The sequence below is a fragment of the Hylobates moloch genome, unplaced genomic scaffold (genome assembly GCF_009828535.3).
Source record: "Hylobates moloch isolate HMO894 unplaced genomic scaffold, HMol_V3 SCAFFOLD_12, whole genome shotgun sequence".
Classification (NCBI taxonomy): Eukaryota; Metazoa; Chordata; class Mammalia; order Primates; family Hylobatidae; genus Hylobates; species Hylobates moloch.
In genome coordinates, this window is record NW_026652287.1 from 6,758,914 (window position 1) to 6,778,994 (window position 20,081).

Consider the following 20,081-nt stretch of genomic DNA (forward strand, 5'->3'; position numbering starts at 1 on the left):
TCCTCTGCTACACACTCCCAGATGTTTTGGGTCTCATTGAAATGCATTCTTTTAAAAAAAAAAAACTTTCTATTTCCATAGATTTTTGGTGGTGGTATTTGGTTACACGAGTAAGTTATTTAGTGGTGATATGTGAGATTTTCGTGTACCCATCACCAGGGCAGTATACACTGAATCCAATTTGTAGTCTTTTATCCTTCTCACCCCTTTCACCCTTTCCCCAATTTCTCGAAGTCCATTGTATCATTCTTATGCCTTTCCATCCTCATAGCTTAGCTCCCATTTCTCGTTGGAACAGTCAGCGTCTGGAGAGGACCTTTCTTCTTTCCATTAGGAACTATACTTCTCAGTCTTCCAGTTTGTTCTGTTTGGGCTTCACATTATCCTATCATATTAGTTATTCTGAGCAGAGTAAAGCAAGGAAGCACACATGAAAAGAATAGTTTCAGAGAATGCAATGGATCAACCTTATTCTTCCTTCTAATAGCTTATTTTTATGCCTATTGCCTGGAGCTGTTCTTCTAATGACACTTTAATAACTGCTGCAACTGAATGTTCAGAGTTGGTGCCTCTAACTGCTTCCTGAATTTCCTAGAAGAAAGCTAATTAATCTGTGGGCCTCCCTGACCTCACCTTGTCTTTTGTTTTATTCCAATAATTAGTATCTCATTAGTGCATTTGGGCTTTCCTCACCTGGCTTTTGGTTCTTGTGCCATTCTGTGTCAGATATAAGATACACTCTGCCCCCAAACAGCTCAATAGTTGAGTTCACGAAGTGATGAAGACTTTTCTAGATCTTAATTATCACTCACAGAGGAGCCTAACTGCTGATTCAAGATCCTTAGTAGCTCCAAGGAGTCTTGTTTCTCCCCGATAGCAACAAAGTGAGGTTTGCTTACTCCAGTGGGTATTGGGAAGGACCAGTGTCAGAATGAAGAGTTTCACAGCTTCCCACACTTCAGTGGTGGGTATGGTTTAAGTGGTAGATACCCAGGAAGAGTAGGGCAAATTGTGTTATCCTATTTCTAACTTATCTATTCCAGACATTTCAAGTTGTCTTCAGATTGTGTTTTCCTTTTTTATTTTTTTTTTGCTAGAAAAAAATTGACTTCTGTTGTTTTTACGTAACTACAGAAACTTAAAGGAAAAAGCATTCTCCCTTTCCTTGCACTTAAAAAAATATGCTTATTGAGGAGACAGTATCCCTCAAGCTGTTTGCATGGATGGGATTTTTTTTTGCTCTTGGGCTTTTTTTTTTTTTTTTTGAGACGGAGTCCCCAGGCTGGAGTGCAAAGGCACAATCTTGGCTCACTGCAACCTCCACCTCCTGGGTTCAAGCGATTCTCCTGAGTCAGCCTCCCAAGTAGCTGGGATTACAGGCATGTGACACCACACCTGGCTACTTTTTGTATTTTTAGTAGAGACAGGGTTTCACCATGTTGGCCAGGCTGGATTTGAACTCCTGACCTCAGGTGATCCACCTACCTCGGCCCCCCAAAGTGCTGGGATTACAGGCGTGAGCCACTGCGCCTGGCCTGGGCTCTCATTTTTTTTCATTTAAGTTTTATTTTAAGTTCAGAGGTACATGTGCAGGTTTCCTACAAAGGTACGCTTGTGTTTAGGGGTTTGTTGTACAGATTATTTCATCACTATTAAGCCTAGTGCCCATTAGTTATTTTTCCTAATCCTCTCATTCCTCCCACCCTCCACCCTCCAGTAGGCCCCACTGTCTGTTGTTCCCCTCTATATGGGTCCGTGTGTTCTCATCATTTAGCTCCCACTTATAAGTGAGAACATGCAGGATTTGGTTTTCTGTTGCTGTGATAGTTTGCTAAGGATTGTGTTTTCAATTGCTTAGAATTCAGTTACTTTATTTTATAACAATTTGTAATTTCACACACACAATCTGAGTGCAACAAGCATGTCTGCTTTATTCAGTGTGTTGATTCTGCACCCGTAAAGAAAATGGTATTAAGCACACACAAGGCAGGGCTAGTTTGAGCAGTAAAGATATAGTTTGCCACTTTTAAATGCAGACAGTTTATTTCTTACGTAGAGAAAGAAAGAGCAGCCAAAGGTGCTTGCTCCCCATGGTTCTTGTCACACACATCAAAAAGAACACCAAAGCTGCAATATGAATTGTGGGATCCCTCACTGCCAAAGAGCCAGGTCTAGATGGCAGCGAGGTGGGTTTGTAGTCTTATCACATCTGTTCTGAGTGTGACAGGGAGAAAAGCCTCATGCCTTATCAGAAACCAGGAGATGATGGATTCTGGCAGCCTCCACTGGAGACAGAGACGTTAGTGGGAGATTTTGTTTGTTTGTTTTCAAATAGGAGGATCAGAAGGCTTTCTGCTGAGACTCAGCTTTGCTGGGGTTCAAGCCTTGCCTGCAGAGACTATGTGGACACGAGCAAGGCACCATGGCAGGGCTGTTAACCTACAACTGGCTCCCAGAGAGTGCTCGATAAGTATTTGTTGAAAGATGTGAACATGTAGGCACGAAGACCCCGGTGAGAAGATAGGGAAAAGCTTTGTTGCTTTTAACCTTGTAACTTTTATTCTGAATGTTCATTGCGGAGTTATGTGGAAAAGGCAGTGTCCTCCCAGTGATGCTCAGTGGAGCTTGGAGACACGTCCGTGTGTCTTTCAGACACAACCTAACACGAAACATGTCTGTCGGGCTGTATGAGTGTTCCTTTCTTCAAAGGAACATTATAGGCACGCTATTCACAACTTAACCAATTATTGACAGTCACTCACACTGCCAAGAGACAATAAGTGAAGGTGTAATTAAAGAGGGCTCCTTCTGAAATCAGTCAAGTGAGGTTCATACTCCTATTCTTCTCCATCCTAGTTAGCTGTGTTAACAATGGGCAATTAAAGCTCCCTGTGCCCTATGCTAATCATTTTACAAAAAAGGGATAATAATACCTATCTTTCATAGGGCTGTTTATGATTATATGAGGTAATACATGCAAATAGCTGTCTTCTTCTGAGAAGTGGCTGTTCATATCCTTCGCCCACTTTTTGATGGGGTTGCTTTTTTCTTGCAAATTTGTTTGAGTTCTTTGTAGATTCTGGATATTAGCCCTTTGTCAGATGACTAGATTGCAAAAATTTCTCCCATTCTGTAGGTTGCTGTTCACTCTGATGGTAGTTTCTTTTGCTGTGCAGAAGCTCTTTAGTTTAATTAGATCCCATTTGTCAATTTTGGCTTTTGTTGCCATTGTTTTTGGTGTTTTAGACATGAAGTCCTTGCCCATGCCTATGTCCTGAATGGTATTACCTAGGTTTTCTTCTAGGGTTTTTATGGTTTTCGATCTAACATTTAAGTCTTTAATCCATCTTGAATTAATCTCAGTATAAGGTGTAAGGAAGGGATCCAGTTTCAGCTTTCTACATATGGCTAGCCAGTTTTCCCAGCACCATTTATTAAATAGGGAATCCTTTCCCCATTTCTTGTTTTTGTCAGGTTTGTCAAAGATCAGATAGTTGTAGCCAACAGACAAATGAAAAAATGCTCATCATCACTGGCCATCAGAGAAATGCAAATCAAAACCACAATGAGGTATCATCTCACACCAGTTAGAATGGTGATCATTAAAAAGTCAGCAAACAACAGGTGCTGGAGAGGATGTGGAGAAATAGGAACACTTTTACACTGTTGGTGGGACTGTAAACTAGTTCAACCATTGTGGAAGTCAGTGTGGTGATTCCTCAGGGATCTAGAGCTAGAAATACCATTTGATCCAGCCATCCCATTACTGGGTATATACCCAAAGGAATATAAATCATGCTGCTATAAAGACACATGCACAGGTATGTTTATTGCAGCACTACTCACAATAGCAAAGACTTGGAACCAACCCAAATGTCCAACAATGATAGACTGGATTAAGAAAATATGGCACATATACACCATGGAATGCTATGCAGCCATAAAAAATGATGAGTTCATGTCCTTTGTAGGAACGTGGATGAAGCTGGAAACCATCATTCTCAGTAAACTATCGCAAGGACAAAAAAAACCGAACACCGCATGTTCTCACTCACAGGTGGGAATTGAACAATGAGAACACTTGGACACAGGAAGGGGAACATCACACACTGGGGCCTGTTGTGGGGTGGGGGGAGGGGGGAGGGATAACCTTAGGAGATATACCTAATGTAAATGACGAGTTAATGGGTGCAGCACACCAACATGGCACATGGATACATATGTAACAAACCTGCACATTGTGCACATGTACCCTAGAACTTAAAGTATAATAAAAATATAGACATATAAAAAATACATGCAAATAACTCAGAACAAGGCCTGTATACATTATGGGCTCAAATACAACTATTATTATTATTGCTGTTACTGTTATTAAGTTTTTGAACCCAACTCTTTCTAACCCTTTTGTAGAGGGTGTGTTGAACAGAGATCTATCAAAGCCACTTCTAAGATTCTACCCAACCTGGAGATCTGTAAATTTTTATTTATTTTTAACTTTTATTCTAAATTCAAGGGTACATGTGTAGGTTTGTTACACTGGTAAACCTGAATCATGGGTGTTTGTTGTACAGATTATTTCATAACCCAGGTGTTAAGCCTAGTACCCATAAGTTATTTTTCGTGATCCTCTCCCTCCTCCCACCCTCCACCCTCTGAAAGACCCCAGTGTGTGTTGTTCTCCTCTATGTGTCCGTGTGATCCCATCATTCAGCTCCCACTTACAAGTGAGAACAGGCAGTATTTGGTTTTCTGTTCCTGAAATAGTTTGCTAAGGATAATCCTAAGTGTAATAATTCTGGGATTTGTGGTACATATGCCAAAAAGCAACTATTAAAATATACAAAAGAGAAGAAGAGCAAGTTGCATTTTAAAGTTATTGAGATAATTTTAAAACCTCGTGTTTTCTAAAAATATTTAATAACATGGGGAGATGCTTAAAATATGCCAAGTTTGAAAAGCAGAATGAGTCTAATTATTAAAACCTCAGAAAAATAAAATCCATTTCCAAAAGTTCATGAACATTATTTATGAATATATGTATTTCTTTCTTTTATGCCTAAACTAAGCAGTAACAGTAAATAAATCAAAATATTAATCATGGTTATTTCTATTGGGAGTAGAGGTAATATTTCTTTTCTTCTTTTTGTTTTTCTTTAGTTTCTTTTTTATGCCTATAATAAGCAATAGGCTTTTATAATTATGATGACTTCAGGGGCGGGCCCGGTGGCTCATGCCTGTAATCCAGCACTTTCGGAGGCCGAGGCTGGTGGATCACAAAGTCAAGAGTTCGAGACCAGCCTGGTCAACATGGTGAAACCCTGTCTCTACTAAAAACACAAAAATTCGCCAGGCGTGGTGGCACAAGCCTGTAATCCCAGCTACTCAGGAGGCTGAGGCAGGAGAATCGCTTGAACCCGGGAGGCGAAGGTTGCAGTGAGCTGGGATTGCACCACTGCACTCCAGCCTGGGTGACACAGCGAGACTCTGTCTCAAAAAAATAAAAAATAAAATAATTATGTTGCCTTCAATAGCAAATAAAATTTCTTGACCTAGTGATATCTGACTATGCAGAAATGTAACTGGCACTTTCAGTTGGCCGTGTGCATGTCAGCCACAGTATAGACCTGTGCTAGGACACTTTTCACGCAACACAAGTGGCATGACAGGATATTCAAGATTTGGATGCAATAGGACATATTCTTATTTCTAAGGTGCCACAGACAAAATTAACACCTTCCCGATTTATTTTTCTTCCCACTTAATTTTAGAGCAGAACATCAGGCCTAATTTATCAGAATCTTTTTTATTACTGATTAGCAAGGCATTGGATGATGATGAAAGGGGATAATACCACATTTGCACTCACTTCATGAGCAATGGCTGTTTTGCTGATGGAGCATTTCCTTTCTTTCCTCATCGAATGCAGCTCAAAGGTTTGTCTCTGTGATGCACAGATGCCAGATGCTCTCCCTAATTAGTATTTCATGCTCCACGGTGACAGTCCCCAAACTTTGTCCATCATTTGCCAACATGAAGGCCTGGATTCCTTTCTCCAACACAAGTTCCATAGCAGCCTCTTTTGCTGACCTTACAGCTGCTGGCTTTGTGGACTATTATTTGTGGGAGGCTATTTTCAGTGTCTTCTATTGAATATAGAGTTGGTGTGATCATATGTGATCACAAACTGCAGCTACATGGGTGGCAGGGTCCAGGGACCCTAAGAATCAACCCTGGAAATGCCCCCTCTTGCTCCAGTTTCTCACTGCAGCCCCTCCATTGTGAGCAATCAGTCATCATTGGTAACAGTCTCATCTTCCAGGACAGGGGAAGAGTCAGATAGGGAGAGTCTTCTCTGGGGAGCAATTGGCCATCTTTTGTGGATAGACCATTTAAACAAGCATGACAGTCACCAGGACGTTTCACACATATTTTGTCTTCCCTTCTGAGCATAAGCCTATCATGGACTGAATCTTTGTATTCCCCAAAATTCATATATTGGTGACTTAACCCCAGTGTGATGGTATTTGGAGATAGGGCCTTTATGGAGGTACTTATGTTCATAAATGTTCATGAGGGTGGAACCCTTTTAATGGCATTAGTGCCCTTATAAGAAGAGACACCAGAGAGCTCGCTCCTTCTCTCACTGTCTCTCCACCATGTGAGGACACAGTGTGAAGGCATACATCTGCACGCCAGGAAGCAGGCCCACACCTGGAACTGAATCCGCGGAACCTTGATCTTAGACTTCTCAGCCCCCAGAACTGTAAGACATAAATATCTTAGTTCATTAAGGCTAATATAACAAAGTAACATAAAATGAATAACCATCCACTATATGGTATTTTGTTATAGCAGCCTAAGCTAAGACACCCACCAGCCTGAAGGTAAGTGTGCTCATATGATTTGCTATAGCCTGTGAAACACGAGCACAAGCAGCATCTCACCAGTGGGAGGGAGCGTTTAGAGACAGACAGTGCACCACCACGTTCTCTCTTCTACCTTGCCACAATGACTGGCTGTATTAGTCCATCTTCGCACTGCTGATAAAGACATACCCAAGACTGGGTAATTTATAAAAGAAAGAGGTTTAATTCACTCTCAGGTCCACATGGCTGGGGAGGCCTCACAATCATGGTGAAAAATGAAGGAAGAGCAAAGGGAGTTCTCACATGGCAGCAGGCAAAGAGAGAGAATGAGAACCAAGTGAAAAGGGATTCCCCTTATAAAACTAGCAGATCTTGTGAGACTTATTCACCACCATGACACAGTATGGGGGAAACCACCCCCATAGGTTAATTATCTCCCACCAGGTCCCTCCCACAACACATGGGAATTATGGGAGCTACAACTCAAGATGAGATTTGGGTGGGGACACAGCTGAACCATATCACCAGCCATGTCCCCCATGATGGTTCATCCCTCAGCCCAGGACCCAGAGTGAAAGAAAGACAAACAAAAGTCCCATGCTACTTTTCATACATTTTCAAACTAAAATATTTCACATGTATTCCTTTGGCTGTATCAAATATTACATAATGAGCATGAAAATTATAAATAAATTATTATGATGCATTGAGGTAGTTGCAGCAGAATGCACGCAGTGATTGCAGAAACTTAATCCGCCCTGCTTCTGCCAGCTAAGGACGATGATGGGTCTAGCATAGTGACTCACTTGTGGCCTTTGGAGTCCCTCTGGCCAACAGTCCCATTTATTTCATTTAATGTTTACAATAGTCTTCTGTGGCAGGAATTCGTATTACCTTCATTTTGCAGACCAGGAAATGAAAATTCAGGGAAATGAAGTCATTGCCCAACGCCGCAAGGCCTGTAAGTGGCAGAGCCTGGAATCCCACTCAGATCTTGCTACTGCAGAAGTCAGTGACCTAACCTCTTTACTCTCTCCTCCCTCCACCCAGGGAGCTGAAGTCACTCAAAACACCTTCTGGACATTCAAGTCAGTGACCATCTTTCTTAGTTCATTAAGGGATATATAACAGAGTAACGTAAAATGAATAACCTATACACAGCAGAAATTTATTTTTCACAGCTACGGAGATGGGAAAGTCCAGCATCTAAGATGTTTTGTCGGGTTTGAGGGCCTGCTTCCTGGCTTATAGGGGGTATCTTCTCGCTGTGTCCTCACATGGTGGAAGGGGCAAAGCAGCTCTCTGGGCCCTCATTTTTTTCTTTTATTTGTTTATTTTTTGAGACAGAGTTTCATTCTTTCTGCCTGGGCTGGAGTGCAATGGCACAATCTCGGGTCACCGCAACCTCTGCCTCCCTGGTTCAAGAGATTCTCCTGCCTCAGCCTCCCAAGTAGCTGGGATTACAGGCATGTGCCACCACACCCAGCTAATTTTTATATTTTTAGTAGAGACAGGGTTTCTCCATGTTGGCCAGGATGGTCTCGAACTCCAGACCTCAGGTGATCTGCTGTCTCGGCCTCCCAAAGTGTTGGGATTACAGGTGTGAGCCACTGCGCCCGGCCTGGGCCCTCTTTTATAAGGGCACTCAACCCATCCATGCAGGCTCTGTTCTCAAGACCTAATCACCTCCCAGAGGCCCCACCCCCTGCCACCATCACACTGGGAGTTGGGATTTCAACATAAGAATGTTGAAAGGACACAAGCATTCAGACTATAGCATCACCCCAGGCCTCAATTTTATCACCTATGGAAGACTAAAGTGTACACAGTCATAAGGCCTGAGTGACTAAGCTCATCTTGGTAACCATGCTGACTTCCTTCTTCACAAACAGACTGGTCACAGGAATTCCTGGAACTATTAATATTAGTGGAATTGCTGCCAGAGATAGTGGCACTGAGAGACAGTGCCAAGAGGGCTGACCATAGCATACCTGTTTTGTTCCTGGCACACACTCATGGTGTGCCCCATCCAGGGCTCCATGGCCTCCCCCTGAGCCAGGGAGCTTGTGTCAACTCTTCGGGGGCTCATGGGGTAGTTTGGTAGCAAGGATAAAATACAAGGTCTGGAGACAAGCCCTGGCTCTCTCATGTGCCACTTGTGCAACTCAGACAAGTTACTTAATCTCTTGTGTCCTCATCTGCAAAATGGGGTACCAGTCACATTTACTTCAAATGTTTCTAGAGAGCAGGAACTAAAAGCAAGCATTTCGCAGTGCCTGGCACTAGGTACACCTTTATCAATTGATACTTGGCTTTTCCAGGCATTCAGAAGGTTCATTGTGTGCCTTAGATTCCTCTGGGAAAAGGAAGAATTCCATCAACATGAGGCAGCCACTGTGTAAGTTTTAAGCCAGCCTTAAAGCAGAGTCACAAAGAGACAGAGATCCGCTCAGCAAAGACTTAAAAAGCAATGCAGTTTTTGTAGTGAGTGTGTGTGTGTGTGTCCGCATGTGCGTGTGTAGAAGTTTATATGACAGGATAAAATGTACAATATTTATTCAATATCTCTCCTTCTCTCCCATCTTTCCCACCTGGGACAGCTACTAAACACTCTCCCGGCCTCCATCCCTCCCCTCTGACCTGCTGCCTTGCTGCCTCTGTGCACTTCTTGCTCCACTTCATCCCGTCCCACCCAACACCCCAAGAACCTCTCCCTCCCACCCCAACCTGGATATTCAGCACATCTCTAAATCATTTATCCTTGACCCTCATTTTTTCTCTGAGACTAACCCACCAGGATACTGACAGAGTGAGTGTCAAGATGAACCCAGGGGTCCAGAATGCATCAGACTCACAGTAAAATTAGACCGCCACTCCAGGACAGGATAAATTCTGGACATAGGACTAAACACTAGGGATCGAGTGATGGCTTTGTTTATTGTTTTATTTTCTTTTTGTTGTTGTTTTGCACATTTTCATGTGGCAGGTAGGAATCACTGATCACACATTCTCAAATGGTCAAGAGGAAGAACTATATTTTTTTCATTACTAAAATTCAAAATTCCTATCCTGGTTGGGCTGGTGAGATTTTCTGAGTTGATAAAATATATCACTCATTCCAAGAGCAGCAAATAGTCATGAATTCTTCACATTGACCCCCACCATCAAGTTACAACTAGAACATGACTAGGTAGATGACTGCTATGTGTTCCTCACACACTGCATCTTCATCTCCCTCCCAGCAGTAACCATTTTCATTCATTATTTTAAAACTTTCTTTACTTCCTATTACTTATCTCCTATGGGATGCATATGCATATGTGTATACATGTATATATAGTTTGTCTGATAAATAAATGAACCATTTTGTTCTTGATTAGTTATCCTGCTCTGCTTTTTTTTATTTTGCTTTACCTATGTTGATAAATGTAGCTCTAGTTCACTAGTTCATTCCTATTTACTGCTGAATTCTTTTTTTTTTTTTTGAGACATAGTCTTACTCTGTCTCCCAGGCTGGAGTGCAGTGGCGTGATCTCGGCTCACTGCAAGCTCTGCCTTCCGGGTTCATGCCATTCTCCTGCCTCAGCTTCCCAAGTAGCTGGGACTACAGGTGCCTGCCACCACACCCAGCTAATTTTTTGTATTTTTAGTAGAGATGGGGTTTCACCGTGGTCTCGATCTCCTGACCTCATGATCCACCCACCTCGGCCTCCCAAAGTGCTGAGATTACAGGTGTGAGCCACCGCACCCTGCCCTGCTGAATTCTTATTTACACTTCTTAGTTCATTCTTTCATTGACTCTTATTTACACTTACTTATTTTTCTGCCTTAGTCACTAACACTCTTTCCAGCATTAGGCTGCTGTAAACTTCCCTATGCATGCTTCCTGTTCTACATGTGCAAGTATTACTCTAGGTTATATACCTACAAATGAAAATACTGAGTCGTCATATATGCACATTTTCAGCTATGCATGGCAATTCCAAGATGATTTCTTAAGAAGTTGTACCAATTTATGTTTCTATCAGTAGTAGATGGGACTTCATGTTATTGCTTCACATGTTGGGAATTGTATTAGTCTGTTCTCACGCTGCTAATAAAGACATACCCAGAGACTGGGTAGTTTGTAATAATTTATAAAAGAAATAGGTATAATTGACTCACAGATCAGCATGGCTGGGGAGGCCTCAGGAAACTTACAATCATGGCAGAAGGGGAAGCAAATACATCCTTCTACACGTGGTGGCAGCAAGGAGAAATGTTAAGCAAAAAGAGGGAAAAGCCTTTATAAAGCCGTCAGATCTCATAAGAACTCACTCAATATCACAAGAACAGCATGAAGGTAACTGCCCCTATGATTAAATTACCTCCCACTGGGTCCTTCCTTCAACACATTGGGATTATGGGAACTACAATTTAAGATCAGATTGGAGTGGGAACACAGCCAAACCATTTCAGGAATTTTAACTTCTGACTTTTTGTGGGGAGTCCACCCATGCTATGGTCTGAAATTTTGTGTTCTGAGAAATTTGTATGTTGAAACCTAATCACCAATGCAGTAATGGAGAGTTTAGTAGGTGATTAGGTCACAAAATCCTCATGAATGGAATCAGTTCCCTTACTAAAGAGCCCCTAAAAAGCTTGCTCATGTCTTCCACCATGAATGGCCAGTGGCTTCTTGAGCCTCAGAAACTAAACTGACCAAGAATCTAATAAGAGCTTGAGAAAGGCAGTTTATTGGGATTTTCAACTTCAGCAGAAAGAAAAACAGCAAAGGAGGAAAACCTGCAGCTGGCTCACTGAAAGCTAGCTAGTCTCAGTTTTTATTCTTCTTTGGGCCTCATCCAGGTAACATCATCAAATATTTGAGGTGGCCCCTTGGCTGCACCTGTGCAGTCTGTCTTCATGCTTCTTCATACACCCCATGTCTTATTAGCATCTGAAATATCCACCCAGGGGTATAATTTTTACTATTAAAATGATACAAAGGTTAGGGTAGGGCAAGCTAAAACTCTATAGCACATGTGTATTTGGGGAGGGTCTTTTGGAAAGTCCCTATGCTGATGGCCAAGATGTTTGTGGTTAAGGTGCTCTATTTCTTTTAGGTCTGATTAATTGATTTTATGAGAGGAAGTGTCAGTGGCTGAAGGCTATGGATCTAGGCGCATCTGTAGTCAGCACAGCATGTAAAAAAAGTGGGAAGGGTTCCTTGTCCTGCGTTCCATATCTACCTCATGAGGACCCATTGAGAAGTTGCCGCCTATAAGGAATAGGCCCTCACCAGACACTGAATCTGCCAGTGCTTTGATCTTGGACTTCCCAGCCTCCAGAACCAGAAAAAATACAGTAAATGTTTCTCCTTCATAAGCTACTCAGTTTGGATATTTTGTTACTGCAGTCCAAACAAACTAAGAAAACCCCAATGAAAGATTTTTGCCGTGGCTGCAGAATCTGACAGTGTCAAGGCACTGGGGAAGGGTTCCATCTGTTTATTGAGTCCTCTAACAGCTCACATCATGTGGGGAAGATATTTGGCCTGTAAGGCACAGGTTTCCGGAGCTGGTGACTCTCCCATTTCACTTGCAGCTACGTCAAAATATTACTTCTTCTTCTTCTTCTTTTTTTTTTTTTTTCTTTGAGACAGAGTCTCGCTCTGTTGCCCAGACTGGAGTGCAGTGACATGATCTCAGCTCACTGCAACCTCCACCTCCCAGGTTCAAGCAATTCTTATGCTTCAGCCTCCAGATTAGCTGGGACTACAGGCAGGTGCCACTACACCCAGCTAATTTTTGTATTTTTAGTAGAGACGAGGTTTCACCATGTTGGATGGCCAGGATGGTCTCGATCTCTTGACCTCATGATCTGCCTACCTCAGCCTCCCAAAGTGCTGGGATTACAGGAGTAAGTCACCATACCTGGCCAAAATATTACTTCTTCTTAGAGTGTCTCTGCAGTAGCCTGTCTTAAAGAGAATTCCCTTCTCAGACACTATCCCTCAATAACAAGTGCTACATATGCCACCATCTGAAATTTAATCAAATTTTTCTTTGTTTTCTGGTTTGTACTCTGCCTCACACTCTAGATCATCATTGTATAACATGGTCACCATAAGCCACGTGGGGTTATCGAGCACTTCAAATGGGTCTAGTCCAAATTGGGAGTTGCTATATGTATAAAATACACACACCACCTTTCCAAGTTTAGTATGAAAAAGAAAAAAAATTAAAATATATTATTAATAATTTATATAATTACATGTTTGAATGAAAATATTTTAGATATATTGAAACTGCCTTTGCAAAATTATGACTGCCACAGTGAAAGAGATCTAATTTAATTGACTCCATCTTGCTTCTAACCTCCGAGTTGTCCTTGTTCATTCCTGGGCGTACGCTGAACTAACTTTGGAAGAAACTTAGTTTGTAGTTTATAGTTTAAAACAAAGACGATAACAGCCCCTTTCCAAAGCAGACCTCCTTCTTGCCTGGGGACTAGATTGCCTTTGTAGGACTAACATTAACCACAAGATAAGAAATTATGGTTTAGCAGTCATACAACTGGGGGACACAAGATTCTGACCCTCCCTAAACTGCTCCTAAGATCAGTGCTTGAGACATTTTGCAGACTGCCCTTGATGGATCAACTGGCACTACCCAGATGGATAAACTGGCTCATCTGATCCTGAGACCCCTACCCAGGAAATGTCTCAGTACAAGAAGACAGCTTCAAATCCCTATGATTTCCTCCCTGACCAATCAGAATTACTGGTTCACTAGCTTTCCCTCCACTCACCGAGTTGCCCTTAAAAACTCTGCTTCCTGAATGCTCCAAGAGGCTGATTTGAATAATAGTAAAACTCCAGTCTCCTGCACAGCCAGGTTTGTGTGAATTACTCTTTCTCTATTGCAATTCCCCTGTCTTGATGAATCAGCTCTGTTGAGGCAGTGGGCAAGGTGAATGCCTTGGGCCGTTACAATATAAGTTAAATAAATTATATTATAACATTAATTTAACCTGTTTTAAGTATGCACCTTAAATTTACAGACATGGCTTACATTGGACAGCTCTGCTTTAGAATGTGAGTTCCAGGAGGCCTCCACTTTGTCTCTTCTACCACCTTATTTCCAGCTCCAGGAGCGCAGCTGGTGCTTGAAAAATATTTGCTAAGCATCGACGGATAAACATTTAAGTGTGAAATTTTCAGAAGTGCTCGAACCAGAGCAACTCCATCTTGAGTGAGGGCTAAGAAAATGAGGCTGGCACTTGCTGGGTTGCGTTCTCAGAAAGTTAGGCATTCCTAGCCTCTAGATGTTTATGGTTAAGGGAACACATTAATAATGCTTATTAAAACAGACCCAGACTTGGAAGTATCCAGATAATCCTGCTATCTGGATAACAAAGGCATTCCTAATTTTGCTTTAAAGACAATAATACTGATTCTTGGAAAATATAGTAATTAAGAAAATTAATTATTTGTCAGAAACCCTTATAGGAGAATGCATCTCTTCATATATACAAGCATTGTACCTAGGGTGGAGGCCTTCCTCTTCTTACTTTCGGGAATGTCTTACTCTGTCTATGGAGTAGCTGTCCTTTCGCCACTTTACTTTCTTAATAAACTTGCTTTCACTTTTTTTGTTTGTTTGTTTTTGTTTTTTGGTTTTTTTTAATATACTTTAGGTTTTAGGGTACATGTGCACAATGTGCAGGTTTGTTACACATGTATCCATGTGCCATGTTGATTTCCTGCACCCATTAACTCGTCATTTAGCATTAGGTATATCTCCTAATGCTGTCCCTCCCCCCTCCCCCCACCCCACCATAGTCCCCGGAGTGTGATGTTCCCCTTCCTGTATCCATGAGTTCTCATTGTTCAATTCCCACCTATGAGTGAGAACATGCGGTGTTTGGTTTTTTGTCCTTGCGATAGTTTACTGAGAATGATGTTTTCCAGTTTCATCCATGTCCCTAAAAAGGACACGAACTCATTATTTTTTATGGCTGCATAGTATTCCATGGTGTATATGTGTCACATTTTCTTAATCCAGTCTATCGTTGTTGGACATTTGGGTTGGTTCCAAGTCTTTGCTATTGTGAATAGTGCCGCAATAAACATACGTGTGCATGTGTCTTTATAGCAGCATGATTTATAGTCCTTTGGGTATATACCCAGTAATGGGATGGCTGGGTCAAATGGTATTTCTAGTTCGAGATCCCTGAGGAATCGCCACACTGACTTCCACAATGGTTGAACCAGTTTACAGTCCCACCAACAGTATAAAAGTGTTCCTATTTCTCCACATCCTCTCCAGCACCTGTTGTTTCCTGCTTTTTTAATGATGGCCATTCTAACTGGTGTGAGATGGTATCTCACTGTGGTTTTGACTTGCATTTCTCTGATGGCCAGTGATGATGAGCATTTCTTCATGTGTTTTTTGGCTGCATAAATGTCTTCTTTTGAGAAGTGTCTGTTCATGTCCTTTGCCCACTTTTTGATGGGGTTGCTTGTTTTTTTCTTGTAAATTTGTTTGAGTTCATTGTAGATTCTGGATATTAGCCCTTCGTCAGATGAGTATGTTGCAAAAATTTTCTCCCATTATGTAGGTTTCCTATTCACTCTGATGGTAGTTTCTTTTGCTGTGCAGAAGCTCTTTAGTTTAATGAGATCCCATTTGTCAATTTTGGCTTTTGTTGCCATTGCTTTTGGTGTTTTAGACATGAAGTCCTTGCCCACGCCTATGTCCTGAATGGTATTGCCTAGGTTTTCTTGTAGGATTTTAATGGTTTTAGGTCTAACATTTAAGTCTTTAATCCATCTTGAATTAATTTTTGTATAAGGTGTAAGGAAGGGATCCAGTTTCGGCTTTCTACATATGGCTAGCCAGTTTTCCCAGCACCATTTACTAAATAGGGAATCCTTTCCCCATTTCTTGTTTTTGTCAGGTTTGTCAAAGATCAGATAGTTGTAGATATGCAGCATCATTTCTGAGGACTCTGTTCTGTTCCATTGATCTATGTCACTGTTGTGGTACCAGTACCATGCTGTTTTGGTTACTGTAGCATTGTAGTATAGTTTGAAGTCAGGTAGCGTGATGCCTCCAGCTTTGTTCTTTTGGCTTAGGATTGACTTGGCGATGCGGGCTCTTTTTTGGTTCCATATGAACTTTAAAGTAGTTTTTTCCAATTCTGTGAAGAAAGTCATTGGTAGCTTGATAGGGATGGCATTGAATCTATAAATTACCTTGGGCAGTATGGCCATTTTCACGATATTGATTCTTCCAACCCATGAGCATGGAATGTTCTTCCATTTGTTTGTATCCTCTTTGATTTCATTGAGCAGTGGTTTGTAGTTCTCCTTGAAGAGGTCCTTCACATCCCTTGTAAGTTGGATTCCTAGGTATTTTATTCTCTTTGAAGCAATTGTGAATGGGAGTTCACTCATGATTTGGCTCTCTGTTTGTCTGTGATTGGTGTACAAGAATGCTTGTGATTTTTGTACATTGATTTTGTATCCTGAGACTTTGCTGAAGTTGCTAATCAGCTTAAGGAGATTTTGGGCTGAGACAATGGGGTTTTCTAGATACACAATCATGTCATCTGCAAACAGGGACAGTTTGACTTCCTCTTTTCCTAATTGAATACCCTTTATTTCCTTCTCCTGCCTGATTGCTCTGGGCAGAACTTCCAGCACTATGTTGAATAGGAGCAGTGAGAGAGGGCATCCCTGTCTTGTGCCAGTTTTCAGAGGGAATGCTTCCAGTTTTTCCCCATTCAATATGATATTGGCTGTAACTTGCTTTCACTTTGCACTGTGGACTCGCCATGAATTCTTTCTTGCTTGAGATCCAATAACCCTCTCTTGGGGTCTGGATCAGGACCCTTTTCCTGTAACAAAATTGTTTTCCATAACAGCTAGAATATGGTGAAGATTTACCTTGGCTGTCTGCATTCAAGTTAAAATACCAAGTACAATTTAAGACATATTTGTAACATGGGGAATTTTCCCAGCTCCCTGTCCATTGTCCCTGAAAGGACAAATACCTATTAAAAATAAGAGGCTTAATTCTCCCTGTTGAAAATAAGGGAAGAGACTGCCCTTTCCTTCTTTTTCTCAGAGAACTTTTGAATTGTACATTAATCCTCCTAAAGACTAAGGAGGCCATTTGTCAGCTTTATGACTTAGGAATGTGTTTCTCAAGGACATGGGACCCATCTCTTTGAAATGTAATCATCAGGAAGAATAGTACCCCTCTCCCAGCTTCTGAGGAAGGGCAAGAGCCTTAACTTCCACAAGCCTTTCCCTCCAGTTGCAGAACTGCCTCCTGTCAAAAATGTAACTGCCAGGCTGAGGCGGGTAGATCACCTGAGGCCAGGAGTTTGAGACCAGCCTGGCCAACATGGTGAATCCCTGTCTCTACTAAAAATTCAAAAATTAGCCAGGTGCAGTGGCGGATACCTGTAATCCTAGCTAATCAGTGTTGCGGGAAGTCAGGGACTCCGAATGGAGGGACCAGCTGAAACCGCGGCAGAAGAACATAAATTGTGAAGATTTCACGGACATTTATCAGTTCCCAAAATTAATAATTTTATAATTTCTTATGCCTGTCTTTACTGCAATCTCTGAACATAAATTGTGAAGATTTCATGGACATTTATCACTTCCCCAATCAATACTCTTATAATTTCTTATGCCTGTCTTTACTTTAATCTCTTAATCCCATCATCTTCATAAGCTGAGGACGTATGTCACCTCAGGACCCTGTGATGATTGCGTTAACTGTACAAATTGTTTGTAAAACATGTGTGTTTGAACATTATGCTATGAAATCAGGACACCCTGAAAAAGAATAGCATAACAGTGATTTTCAGGGAACAAGGGAAGGTAACCCTAAGGTCTGACTGCGTGCGGGGTCGGGCAAAATAGAGCCATATTTTTCTTCTTGCAGAGAGCCTATAGATGGATGTGTGAGTAAGAGAATATCACTGAATTCTTTTCCCAGAAAGCAATATCAATAATTAATACCCCGTGAAAGGAATGCATTCCCAGGGGTACATCTATAGATGGCCACTCTGGGAGTGTCTGTCTTACGCGGTTGAGAAAAGGACTGAAATACACCCTGCTCTCCTGCAGTGCCCTCAGGCTTACTAGGCTTGAGAAATTCCAGCCTGGTAAATTCTGGTCAGACTGGCTGTCTGCTCTTGAACCCTGTTTTCTGTTAAGATGTTTATCAAGACAATGCGTGCACAGTAGGACATGGACCCTCATCAGTAATTCTAATTTTGCCCTTGCCTTGTGATCTTTTATTGCCCTTTGAAGCATGTGATCTTTGTGACTTACTCCCTGTTCATACACCCCCTCCCCTTTCAAAATCCCTAATAAAAACTTGCTGGTTTTGCGGCTCAAGGTCGCCATCATGGTCCTACCAATATGTGATGACACCCCCAGAGGCCCAGCTGTAAAATTTCCCTCTTTGTACTCTTTCTTTTTATTTCTCAGACCGGCCAACACTTAGGGAAAATAGAAAATAACCTACGTTGAAATATTGGGGGTTGGTTGCCCTGATAACTTGGGAGGTTGAGGCATGAGAATTGCTTGAACCTGGGAGGTGGAAGTTGCAGTGAGCTGAGATTGCACCACTGCTTTCCAGCCTGGGTGACAGAGTGAGACTTTGTCCCTGCCTCCAAAAAAAGTAACTGCCCCATGGGTTCTTCCTGCCACTCCACACATAAAGACCATGGCATTGCAGAAGAGAAAGAGTTTAACTGACACAAGGCCAGCTACAATATGCAGGAGACAGAGTTAGTACTCAAATCAGTCTCCCCAGAGGTCCATTGTTAGGGGTTTCTCAAAAGCAGCTTGAGGGAACGGGTGGGGATGGCTAGGTAATGCGTGCTTGCTGCTGATTGATTAGGGCAGAGATGAAATCATGGAGGCAGGGGATGGAAGCTGTCCTTTTGAGCTGAATTGCTTCTGGGTGGGTTCCCAGAAGCCAGATGGTTGGGTTCAGGTGGAGCCATGGGTGTCAGACAGGAAACAAACAAACAAAAAACCTGAAAAGATATCTCAAAAGGCAAATCTGCAATATTGACGTTATTTGCAGGAATGACTGGCAGTCATTTATGTCTACACCTTGGTAGAATACAGATTCCTCTCCTCACCCAACCTGATGGCCTTTCATTAGTTTTACAAAAGCAGTTGAGTTTTGGGAAAAGGCTATTATCATTTAAATCATAAACTAAATGTCTTCCAAAGTTAGCTCGGCCCACAAGCCCAGGAATAATTAAGGGAAAGGCAAGATTGGGGGGTTGGTTTAAATCAGATCCCTTTCACTGCCATAAATTTCTCACTGTTATAATTTTTGCAAAAGCAGTTTCAAAAAGATATGAAAAGTGTGTTTCTTCTCTAGATAAGGCTGATGAGCTAACACAGATGGCCACCCCAATCTCCTGGTGAATTTAAGATGAAATTTATTGAATACTGTACTGAAAATGAAAAATAAAATGGTTGTAGAGGTACTCAAAGTACAATTTCTACTGAATACATATTGCTTTCACATCATCATAAAGTCGAAAAATCATTAAGTGGAGACGTTGTAAGCCAGGGACCGTCTATATATTTGTTAAAAGGTTCTGCCATTAGCCATCAACCAAACAGAAAATATTCAATTTCTCTGGATTGAGGATCTCTAAAACTAGGATCTCATAGCACCAGATATCAAAGCAGACAGGCAGACACCTGGAGACACATCTCCTGCAGACAGAATCCATGAGAGGGCATCAGAGTTCATTTGAAGCTTACTGAGGAGGGAAAAGACACACTGCAGAGGTTTAGCTTAGAAATTGATTTGACTTGGCCAGTTGTTGATTTGTTTTCAAGGAATAGAACCTGCTTTGGCTTGTTGCATAGATGGGGGGTTTATTAGAAATATGTGTATTACACTTCCTAAAAAAAAAAAAGTGTGACTGGACCTCACAAGAGCTAGGATTTAGAGAGTAATAACTCCCAATAAACAAGACAGTTCCTTTGTCCATCCTTGTTTCCAGAGATTCCTGATCTCTTTCTTCCTCTGTTTCTCTCTGATTCTCCTCCTCATTCTTTTCTCTCTATGCAGACAAGCTTTCTCTGATCCCATCGCATATGACTCAAACCTGGCCACCTCGACCCTGGCTTTTTCTTGGAAGTGTCCAACAGAGACTGAATAGTAAATCTCT